Source organism: Rhinoraja longicauda, chromosome 37 (genome assembly GCF_053455715.1).
Source record: "Rhinoraja longicauda isolate Sanriku21f chromosome 37, sRhiLon1.1, whole genome shotgun sequence".
NCBI lineage: Eukaryota > Metazoa > Chordata > Chondrichthyes > Rajiformes > Arhynchobatidae > Rhinoraja > Rhinoraja longicauda.
The window spans coordinates 5048263-5059955 of NC_135989.1; positions in this window are offsets into that span (position 1 = coordinate 5048263).

Sequence of the window (11693 nt, forward strand, 5' to 3'; positions counted from 1 at the left end):
CGGCTGCATCTACCAACGACACTAAGACTATCCTACACACTAGTGACAATTTCACATTAATGCCAAGGCGTTCAACCTACAAACCCGCACGTCTTTGGAGTGTGGGAGGAAACCGAAGATCTCCGTACAGACAGCGCCCGTAGTCGGGATGGAACCCGGGTCTCCGGCGCTGCGTTCGCTGTAAGGTGGCAACTCTACCGCCGCGCCACCGGGACCGCCCTACGGTGCCAGCGAGCGGTGGGGAGGAAACAGAGTTGTGAATCTGTGGAATTCTCTGCCTCAGAAGGCAGTGGAAGCCAATTCTATGGATGCATTCAACAGAGAGCTTAGATAGAGCTCTTAAGGATAGCGGAGTCAGGGGGTATGGGGAGAAGGCAGGGACAGGGTACTGATTGAGAATGATCAGCCATGATCACATTGAATGGCGGTGCTGGCTCGAAGGGCCGAATAGCCTCCTCCTGCACCTATTGTCTATTGTCTATTAACAGCAATTCTCCTACTTTGGGGTAACTCCCTTTCTCTGCGTGTCAGGGACGGGCCAGCTCTGCCACACCTCATCCACTTGTGATAATGACTCAGCCTTCCTCATTTTGGGTGTAATGTGACCGTCGCCCCGCACGCAACAAAGAAGCCAGGGCCAAGCACGGGCAAATGATGCCCCAGCTTAGATGGGGCATCTACGCCCGCATGGATGACTTGGGCCAAAGGGCCTGTGGCCATGCTGTTTTTGGACTTTATCTCGCTCTCACTGCACTGTCATCTCATCGGACCAGTCTCAGAAAAACCAGCCAACTGTCAGCCCTTCACCTTCCGCTATTCAGTTAATTTGGGATCCAAACTGACCATCTCTTTTGGATTACAATTTTTTTTTTTTAAATGGTGGGAACAGTTAGCTGGTCAAGAGTACTCAGGGTAGAGGGACAGTGTTAATGCTTCTGGTTGACACAAGGAACTACAGATGCTGGCACCTTGCAGAGAACACAAAGTGCTGGAGTAACTCAGTGGGTCATGCAATATCACTGGAGAATATGGACAGGTGACGTTTCACTAACCCGGTGGGTCAGGCAGCATCTCCGGAGAACACGGATAGGTGACGTTTCACAGAGTTTTGGAGTAACTCAGCGGGTCATGCAGCATCTCTGGAGAACATGGATAGGTGACGTTTTGGGTTGCGAGCCTTCAGAATAGCTGAGGCAGGGGTAGACAGCTGGATTGAGGTGGAGGTGAATCAAAGTCTGGCTCTTTAGCTCCATTTTGTCTCCTTTGGTTACCTGTTGTCACCCTTTCGTCTCTATCCTTAATCCACCTATCTGCCAAACAATAGCCCCCTCACCCATTCCACCAGTTCCGTGTCAGGTTTTCCCCCCTCACCCATTCCACGTGTTCCGAGCCAGGTTTTGCCCTGTGCCAGCTTTCTCCCCCCTACTACAATCAGTCTGAAGAAGGGTCCCGACCTGAAACCTCACCTATCCATGTTCTCCAGAGATGTCTCCTGACCCACTGAGTTCATAAGTGATAGGAGCAGAATTAGGCCATTCGGCCCATCAAGTCTACTCTGACATTGAATCGTGGCTGATCTATCTCTCCCTCCTAACCCCATTCTCCTGCCTTCTCCCCATAACCCCTGACACCCGCACTAATCAAGAATCTATCTATCTCTGCCTAACAAATATCCATTAACTTGGCCTCCACAGCCACCTGTGGAGTTACTCCAGCACTTTCTGCTCTGTGCAAGATGGCAGCATCTTGTGTGTTAATCTGATCCCTTGTGTGTATCTGAAGGACTGACTCAATGAATGCTACCTGACATGCCAAGCAGTCCCACTATTTTTCTGTTCTTGCAATCCGAGGGAGATTATCAAACTGGATCCAAAATTAACTGAGTGGCAAATATGTGAAGGCCACAGCTGGTGGGTGTTTCCGTGTCAGGAGGGCTGTTCATGGTGGGGTTCCGCAGGACTTTGCACTTTGCTCTATAACTCCAAATCAATGATTTACTTCCAAGTTGCAGGGAGGACTGTTAAACAAATTGGCCACGTGGTCAATCTCCGGATAAGGCGGCACTGTGGCGCAGCGGTAGAGTTGCTGCCTTACAGTGCCAAGGACCCGTGTTCCATCCCGACTACGGGTGCCGTCTGTACGGAGTTTGTACGTTCTCCCCGTGACCTGCGTGGGTTTTCTCCGAGATCTTCGGTTCCCTCCCACACTCCAAAGACGTGCAGGTTTGTAGGTTAATTGTCTTGGTAAATGTAAAAATTGTCCCTAGTGGGTGTAGGATAGTGTTAGTGTGCGGGGATCGCTGGTCGGCGCGGACCCGGTGGGCCGAAGAGCATGTTTCCGCGCTGTATCTCTAATCTGCACTAAACTCTCCTATGGTCCATCTGTACTCGCCTATTTCTCCTCCCCCCCCCCCCCCCCCCCCACCTACCTTCCATCATCTGGCTTCACAATTCGCACGGTTCAGTCCGAAGAAGGGTCTCGACCCCAAACGTCACCCTCTCCTTCTCTCCAGCGATGCTGCCCAACCCGCTGAGTTACTCCGCCATTTTGCGCCGGTCTTCGATTCAAACCAGCGTCTGTTGTTCCTTCCTTCACAATTGTCAACTCTTCAATCCTTTTCGTCTCGCCCCTTTTGTTTTGTCACCTCTGGCCCTTTGTCCAAACCATCTGGCTATCAATCTCCCCCTCCCCTCCCCTCCCCTCACCTCACCTCCCCTCACCTCACCTCACCTCACCTCACCTCCCCTCCCCCACTGATTACCTGCCATATTTTGTCCTGCACCTTCCTTTGCCTCCCCCTCCGCCATGCCGCTATGCCCCCCTTCATTCTCGTAGCCCCCCGCCAAGTCCCACCCCCTTCGTTCTCAGCATCTCATCTCCACATGTTTTTGTGGAGTTGTACCGTTCTTTGCCTGCTACGAATGTGTGTGTGTTTTTTATTCAAATATTAAAATAATATATACAATACAATAAAACCAAAACAGAACCCGCCGCCCTTACACAAGACAAACAATAAACTATTATACAACTATCTTACACTCCTTCTCCAGGATACATTCAACCCCAGCGGTCCCTGAAATTCCCCAGGGTGTGAATGTGTTATTGGTATCTCTTCCCCCCCCCTCTCTTTCCCCCCCCCTCTCTCCCCCCCCCCCCCCCTCTCTCTCCCTCCCTCTCTCTCCCTCTCCCCCTCCCTCCCTCCCCCTCTCTCTCCGTCCCTGAATCCAGCAAACCAGTGCATGTTTGATCAGTCATGCAGGGTAACAGGAGACTGTTGTTCGTGGAGAGAGTTAAAATTGGACGCCAGCCCATGTGCGGAAAATTGATCCTGGAAACAGTCGGCCAATTTGTTTGTTTGTGAAGGGGGAAGATTTAAGCTTAGTAACCGTTGATAGGTATGTGCGTATGCACGCATAGTTTGTAGGGGACTTAAACCAGAGGTTGTTCACTGATTATGTGTGGACAGTTAATTTTGGAAACTCTGGATTAGCCTGAATGTGGATTAAACTGCTTCCTGCAAATTAATGCCAGGTGCTAAACTAGGTCATTGTCAATCTCAGGGTCCCGACCCGAAACATCACTTATCCACGTTCTCCAGAGATAGACAATAGACAATAAGTGCAGGCGGAGGCCATTCGGCACTTCGAGCCAGCACCGCCATTCAATGTGATCATGGCTGATCATTCTCAATCAGTACCCCGTTCCTCCCTTCTCCCCATACCCCCTGACTCCGCTATCCTTAAGAGCTCTATCTAGCTCTCTCTTGAATGCATTCAGAGAACTGGCCTCCACTGCCATCTGAGGCAGAGAATTCCACAGATTCAGAACTCTCTGACTGAAAAAGTTTTTCCTCATCTCCGTTCTAAATGGCCTACCCCTTGTACTTAAACTGTGTGGCCCCTTGTTCTGGACTCCCCCAACATTGGAAACATGTTTCCTGCCTCTAACGTGTCCAACCCCTTAATATTCTTATATGTTTCATCTTGGAAGCAAATGGGATTGGGGGGGCGGAGAGAATGGGGGTGTGGGTAAGAAAGGGGTTGGGGGTCGGGTGTTGTTAGGGTTACCTACAATTAGGAAATTCGATGTGCCCCATCTGGATACGCTCCCATTTCTCCTCCCCCTCCCTTTCCATCTACATTCCTTCCTCCGACTTCACATTTCGCACCTCTTCTAAGTTTCATACTTGTCGTTCTATCATCTGAAGCTTCGCAGAGAGTTCTTCACTCATAGGCTGGTGTGCAAGGCCACATCGACGCCAAACATCCTCTGCACCACCTCGCCCAAATGGCCTCCTCCTGCATCTATTTTGTATGTTTTTATTTATGAACGTAGGATTCCTTTTTCTTTTGGTTAAGAACCTACAAAGCTTTCCACTTCTTTCCCTCCCCCGTTCCCTGAGCCCCATGTTTACGCTCACCCACTTCTCTCCTCCCTCTCCCCTTCCATCTACATGATTTCCTCTGGCCTCACAGTCGGCGCTTACAACCTTATCTCTCCACCTTTTGTCTTTTCATCTCTGGCCTTTGTGGAGAACGGAGAAGCAAATGAATAAATAACGGGTCTTTGTCCCAAACATAATGGAGGGCACTGTAAGCGATTGTAGATCTGTATCTGTGGCTAGCACGCAAATAGTCGCCTGGGTTGGGCGTCATAGACAATAGACAATAGACAATAGGTGCAGGAGGAGGCCATTCGGCCCTTCGAGCCAGCACCGTCATTCAATGTGATCATGGCTGATCATTCTCAATCAGTACCCCGTTCCTGCCTTCTCCCCATACCCCCTGACTCCGCTATCCTTAAGAGCTCTATCTAGCTCTCTCTTGAATGCATTCAGAGAATTGGCCTCCACTGCCTTCTGAGGCAGAGAATTCCACAGATTCACAACTCTCTGACTGAAAAAGTTTTTCCTCATCTCAGTTCTAAATGGCCTACCCCTTATTCTTAAGCTGTGGCCCCTTGTTCCTGACCCACTGAGTTACTCCAGCACTCTGTGAAACGTTACCTATCCATGTTCTCCAGAGATGCTGCCTGACCCGCTGAGTTACTCCAGCACTCTGTGAAACGTCACCTATCCATGTTCTCCAGAGATGCTGCCTGACCCGCTGAGTTACTCCAGCACTCTGTGTCCTTTTAGGTAATTGCGTAAGGAGATGACGTCGTCTCGTTTTGTACAATATTTTCTTTGACAGAGTGGGAATTTCCAATAGAGTGACACAAAAAGCTGGAGTAACTTAGCAGGCAGCATCTCTGGAGAGAAGGAATGGGTGACGTTTCGGGTCGAGACCCATGGTTGGTATTGGAAACAGGCCCTTCGGCCCACTAAGTCCACACCGACCATCGACACAAGTTCACACTCGTTCCATGTTATTCCACTTTCTCATCCACTCCCGACACAATACAGTTCCTCTAGAGTGTGGTGGGCAGACCCATGCACAATGTTCTACCTGTGGTTTATCATTTTGCAAAGGAGCTAGCTGATTTTATATTCTGAACCCTGGCAAAAGCCAAGTGTCCTGTGTGTGCCCTTTTGGGATTCATGGACATAAACTCCCTTTGTTCTCCTAGAAAGGAGGTGAGGAGGAATTTCTTTAGTCAGAGGGTGGTGAATCTGTGGAACTCATTGCCACTGGTGGCTGTGGAGGCCAAGTCAATGGATATTTTTAAGGCGGAGATTGACAAATTCTTGATTAGGGGGTTATGGGTTATAGGTCTACAGCTTCCATTACCAAATTATTTTCCTTTCTTATAGGCAAATAACTGCAGATGCTGGTACAAATTGAAGGTATCACAAAATGCCGGAGTAACTCAGCAGGTCAGGCAGCATCTCTGGAGAGAAGGAATGGGTGACGTTTCGAGTCGAGACCCTTCTTCAGACTGATGTCGGGGGGGGCGGGACAAAGAAAGGATATAGGTGGAGACAGGAAGACAGTGGGAGAACTGGGAGGGGAAGAGAGGGACAGAGGAACTATCTAAAGTTGGAGAAGTCAATGTTATCACAAAATGCTGGAAGTTCTCCCACTGTCTTCCTGTCTCCACCTATATCCTTTCTTTGTCCCCCCCGACATCAGTCTGAAGAAGGGTCTCGACCGAAACGTCACCCATTCCTTCTCTCCTAGATGCTGCCTGTCCCGCTGAGCTACTCCAGCATTTTGTGATACCTTCCTCTCTTTTAGAGTCGTACAGCGTGGAAACAGGCCCCTCGGCCCAACTTGCCCAAGCCAACCAACATGTCCCATCTACACTAATCCCATTTGCCTGCACTTGCCAACATGACTTCCCAACTTCTACACGCTATGCACCTCCACTCCCACTTCCTCTGGCATCTAACTTAGTGCACCTTGCCAACTGGAATTAGATCAATTGCTCCCTGCTCTTTGGTTCCTCTCAGCTCTCTGACTGATGGCGGCCAATGTGCCAAAAGCCTTTTTTTAATTAATTTTATTTAAATTTTAACAAAACAAATACATGTATGAACTCATAGTACGCGATGGTACCTACATTATAAATTTGATTATACATTTTAAATTCGATTATACGTGTATTGTTCTGTATTATCTCCCCACCCACAACCCCCCTCCCCCCCACCCCCAGTTAGAAAAAAGAGGAAAAAGGAGAAGAAGAAAGATAAAGAAATAAAAATAAAAAAAGGAAAGAAGAAAGAAAAGAAAGAAGGAAACCTGGAGACAAGAAGGAAACACTTCCGGCTAATTTCTTATTAAATTCTTTTTTGGGGTATCAAAACAATCCTAAAATTAAATATTTCCAATTCTTAATCCTAGTTTTAAAGTGAATGGGTTCCAAAGTTTCAAAAAGAAATCATATTTATTTCTCAAATTATAAGTAGCTTTTTCTAATGGGATACAATTAAGCATTTCTGCATACCATCTTGCAATTCTTATTTCATTGTGATCTTTCCAAGTGACCGCCACACATTTTTTGCTATTGCTATTGCTATTTTGAGAAATCTTTCCTGATATTTATCTAAAATTAATCTTGGTAATATTCCTTTAGTATCTCCCAATAAAAACAACCTTGAATCCAATGGTATGGTCTTATTCATCAATTGTTCCAAAAAGTTTTTTAGGTCATTCCAAAAAGGAGTTACCTTAGGACGGCACGGTAGCGCAGCGGTAGAGTTGCTGCTTTACAGCGAATGCAGCGCCGGAGACTCAGGTTCGATCCTGACTACGGGTGTTGCACTGTAAGGAGTTTGTACGTTCTCCCCGTGACCTGCGTGGGTTTCCTCCGAGATCTTCGGTTTCCTCCCACACTCCAAAGACGTACAGGTATGTAGGTTAATTGGCTGGATAAATGTAAAAAAAAAAAAATTGTCCCTAGTGGGTGTAGGATAGTGTTAATGTATGGGGATCACTGGGCGGCACGGACTTGGAGGGCCGAAAAGGCCTGTTTCCGGCTGTATATATGATATGATATGATATGATAGGACATGCCCATGTGGAGTGTAAAAAAGTACCCACATCCTGGTTGTATCTAAAACAAATTTCAGGTAAATTTGGATTTAAATTGTTTAATTTTTTGGGAGTTAAATATAGTTGATGTAAAAAATTGTATTGTACTAAACTATATCTCACATTAATAGTATTTTTCATACTTTCTAAACACAATCTTTCCCAACTTGGTTCATCAATGCTAATATTCAGATCTGTTTCCCATCCTTGTCTTGATTTTTGAATTCCTGTCTTTGGACTAGATTTTTGTAACAATTTATACATTGAAGATATATTTTTTTTAGTTCCCTTGCCCTGAATCAGGGATTCAATTCCTTTAATTTGAAATAAAAACATTGAATTACCTAACTTTTCCCTTAAAAAAGATTGTAATTGATAATAGAAAAAAATACTATTCCCTGGAATTTGATATTTGTTTCTCAATTGAGAAAATGTCAAAAAATTATTTCCTTCGTAGCAATCTCCCATATGTTTAATACCCTTCTGTTCCCAGACTTGTAATATTTGATTATTCCAAGCAAACGGCAGTAATCTATTTTTTACTAATGGAGTTTTAGCTGTTAGAAAAAATCTTTTATCATTAGCTTTAACTGTTTTCAACAATATATTAATTAAATGTTTTAGCAAAGGTGACTCTTGATCCTTAACTAATAGCTTCGCTTCCCATTTATAGATAAATTCTTCTGGGCAAAGTTCTTTTATTTTATCCATTTCAATTTTAACCCATGCTGTTTTTCCACCCTCTTGATAAAAGGATGAAATAAAACTCATTTGTGCTGCCAGATAGTAATTTTTAAAATTTGGTAATTGTAGTCCACCTAATTCAAATTTCCATGTTAATTTTTCCATAGACACTCTTGGCATTTTACCTTTCCAAAGAAAATTTCTCACAATTTTATTCAATTCTTGAAAAAAATTATTTGGTAAAGGTAGTGTTTGAAATAAATACTGTAACCTCGGAAAAATATTCATCTTAATACAGTTCACTCTCCCTAGCAATGTAATTGGAAGATTAATCAATTTCTTCAAGTCCTCCTCAATTTTTTTAATTAGTGGTTTATAATTTAGTTTATACAGATTATTTAACTTATTATCTACTTTAACCCCTAGGTACTTCATGCCTTCTTTTTGCCATTTAAACTGACTTTCTCTTTTACATTGATCATAATTACCTTCAGAAAGAGGCATTATTTCAGTTTTATCTTTATTAATTTTGTATCCTGATACTTTCCCATATTCTTCCAGTCTGAAATATAATTTTCTTAAGGATTCCAATGGTCTAGTAAGACAAATTAAAACATCATCTGCAAATAAAGTAATTTTGTGATTTTCCTGATTAACTTTAAATCCTTCAATGTCTAAATCTGATCTTATTAGCTCTGCCAGAGGTTCAATGGCCAATACAAATAAAGCCGGTGACAAGGGACATCCCTGTCTACTAGATCTTTCCAAATTAAATGATTGAGAAGATTGGCCATTTGTCACCACTTTGGCTTTAGGTTGTTTATAAAGAGCTTTTACGCAGTTAATGAAACCATTTCCCAATCCGTACTTCTCTAATACTTTAAATAAAAAATCCAATTCTAACCTGTCAAACGCCTTTTCAGCATCTAAAGCAACTGCTACGCTCAATTTCTTTCTTTTCTGTGCTAAATGTAAAATACTTATAAATCTTGTTACATTATCAGATATTTTCCTTTTTTTGACAAATCCAGTTTGGTCCTCTTTAACCAGCTTCGGTAAATATTCTGCCAATCTCCTTGCCAAAAGTTTAGCAACTATTTTATAATCTGCATTCAACAATGATATTGGTCTATAAGAAGATGCATTTAAAGGGTCTTTCCCTTTTTTTTGAATTACGGTTATAATTGCCAGTGAGAAGGATTCTGATAATGTAGAAGTTTTTTCCGCTTGATGTATCACTTCCATAAATACTGGTAACAACAAATCTTTAAAATTTTTATAGAACTCAGGCGGGAAACCATCTTCCCCTGGAGATTTATTACTTGGTAAAGAATATAATACTTCCTCCACTTCTCTCAAAGTAAAGGAGGCATTTAGTCCCTTCTGCTCCTCATTAGAGATTGTTGGTAATTGTATCTTGGATAAAAAATTATTTATCTTAATTTCATCCTTTTCAGATTCAGAATGGTACAAATTAGTGTAGAATTGCTTAAATACCTCATTGATTTCTCTAGGTTTATAAGTAATAATGTTTTGATCTGTTCTAATTGAATTTATTATTCTTGATATTTGTTCTTCTTTCAGTTGCCATGCCAATACCTTGTGCGCTCTTTCTCCTAATTCATAATATCTTTGGTTAGTTCGTAATATTAGTTTTTCTGTTCTGTAAGTATGTAAAGTATTGTATTGAAATTTTTTATTTGCAAGTTGTGTTTTTTTCGTATCTGAAGAAGTTTTCTGTAAGTCTTTTTCTAATACGGTGATTTCTTTTTCTAATCTTTCAGATTCCTTCCTATAGTCTTTCTTTATCTTAGATGAGTAGCTTATAATTTGGCCTCTCAAATAAGCCTTCATTGCATCCCATACAATAAATTTATCATCAACTGAATTTAAATTTGTTTCCAAAAATAATTCAATTTGTCCTCGAATAAAATCACAAAAGTCTTGCCTTTTCAATAGTAAAGAGTTGAGTCTCCATCTATAGACTGACTGTTCTTTATCTGGCATCGTAATTTTCATTAATAATGGTGAGTGATCCGATAACAATCTAGCCTTGTAATCTATTTGTATTATTCTACCCCTTAATTGAGCTGAAATCAAAAATAGATCTATTCTAGAATATGTATCATGTCTATTGGAATAAAAGGAGTAGTCTCTTTCCCTGGGATGGCTTTTCCTCCAAACATCTATTAAATTTAAATTTCCCATTAAATTCAAGGTTGTCTTCGCTGCTCTTGTCCTTGTCGTTGTCCTTGATGATCTATCCATTACTGGATCTAAACAAAAATTGAAATCTCCTCCTATCAATATATTCCGCCAGATTTAAAAAGGTACCCTGCACAAACTTCTCATTATCTATATTTGGTGCATATATATTCATTAAGGTCCACAATTCTGAGAAAATTTGACAATGTACCATTACAAATCTACCTACTGGGTCACTTACAATATTTTGTATCTTAATTGGTAGCGTTTTCTTAAATAGGATAGCAACCCCTCTTGCTTTTGAGTTAAAAGAAGATGCGACCATACTTCCTACCAATCTCTCTTTAACTTTTGATGCTCTTTTTCCGTTAGATGTGTTTCTTGCAAGAAAGCTATATCTACGTCCAATTTTTTCATCTGTGTTAAAATTCTCTTCCTTTTTATCGGTCCTTTTAACCCATTTAACCCATTCACATTATAGCTTAAAAAATTTAATGTGTTATCCATCCATTCATCTTCTTAAGCATTTCTCGATGGCAATTCTTCCGCATACTCTTCTGCTTTGACAAAGTCTTTAAAAAATTTATTTTCTCCAGTGTTGATCATAATCTTCAAAGTAGCCGGATGCAGTAAAGTAAACTTATAGCCTTTCTTCCATAGAATATTTTTGGCCTTATTAAATTCTTTTTTTCTGCTCAACAAGGCATTACTGATGTCTGGGTAAAAGATTATTTTAGTGCCTTCATGTTCTATTGGTTTTCCCTCTCTTATATTATTCCCGACTGTTTTGAAAACCAATTCTCGATCTTGGTATCTTAAAAATTTAATCAACACAGATCTTGGCTTTTGATTAGCCGAGGGTTTGGGTCTTAGAGCCCTATGTGCTCTTTCTATTTCCATCCGACCTTGTTTATCTATTCCCAGAGTGGTCACTATCCAATCTTGAAAAAAGTTAATTGGGTCTTCCCCCTCCACTCCCTCTGGCAAACCAACAATTTTAACATTATTTCTCCTGCTATAGTTTTCCAAGGCATCCAACTTCTCCGCCGTCTTTTTGCTTTCAATTGCTGCTGCAGTAATACTGTCTTCATTTTTTTCCACTCTAGATTTTAACATTTCATTTTCCATTTGCATATTATCCACTTTATTTGTCACTGTTTGAAATTTCTCCTCCATTTTTTTCAAAGTCTTACGAAATTTCTTGTTATCTCTCCTCATTAATTTGTTTTCTCCTTCAATTTTCTTAAGCCTGTTAATAATTTCTTGAAGCATCGTTTTCATATTAGTCTCTGTATCTTCTTGCTTTTCTTCTTCTTCCTCATTTCCACTTCC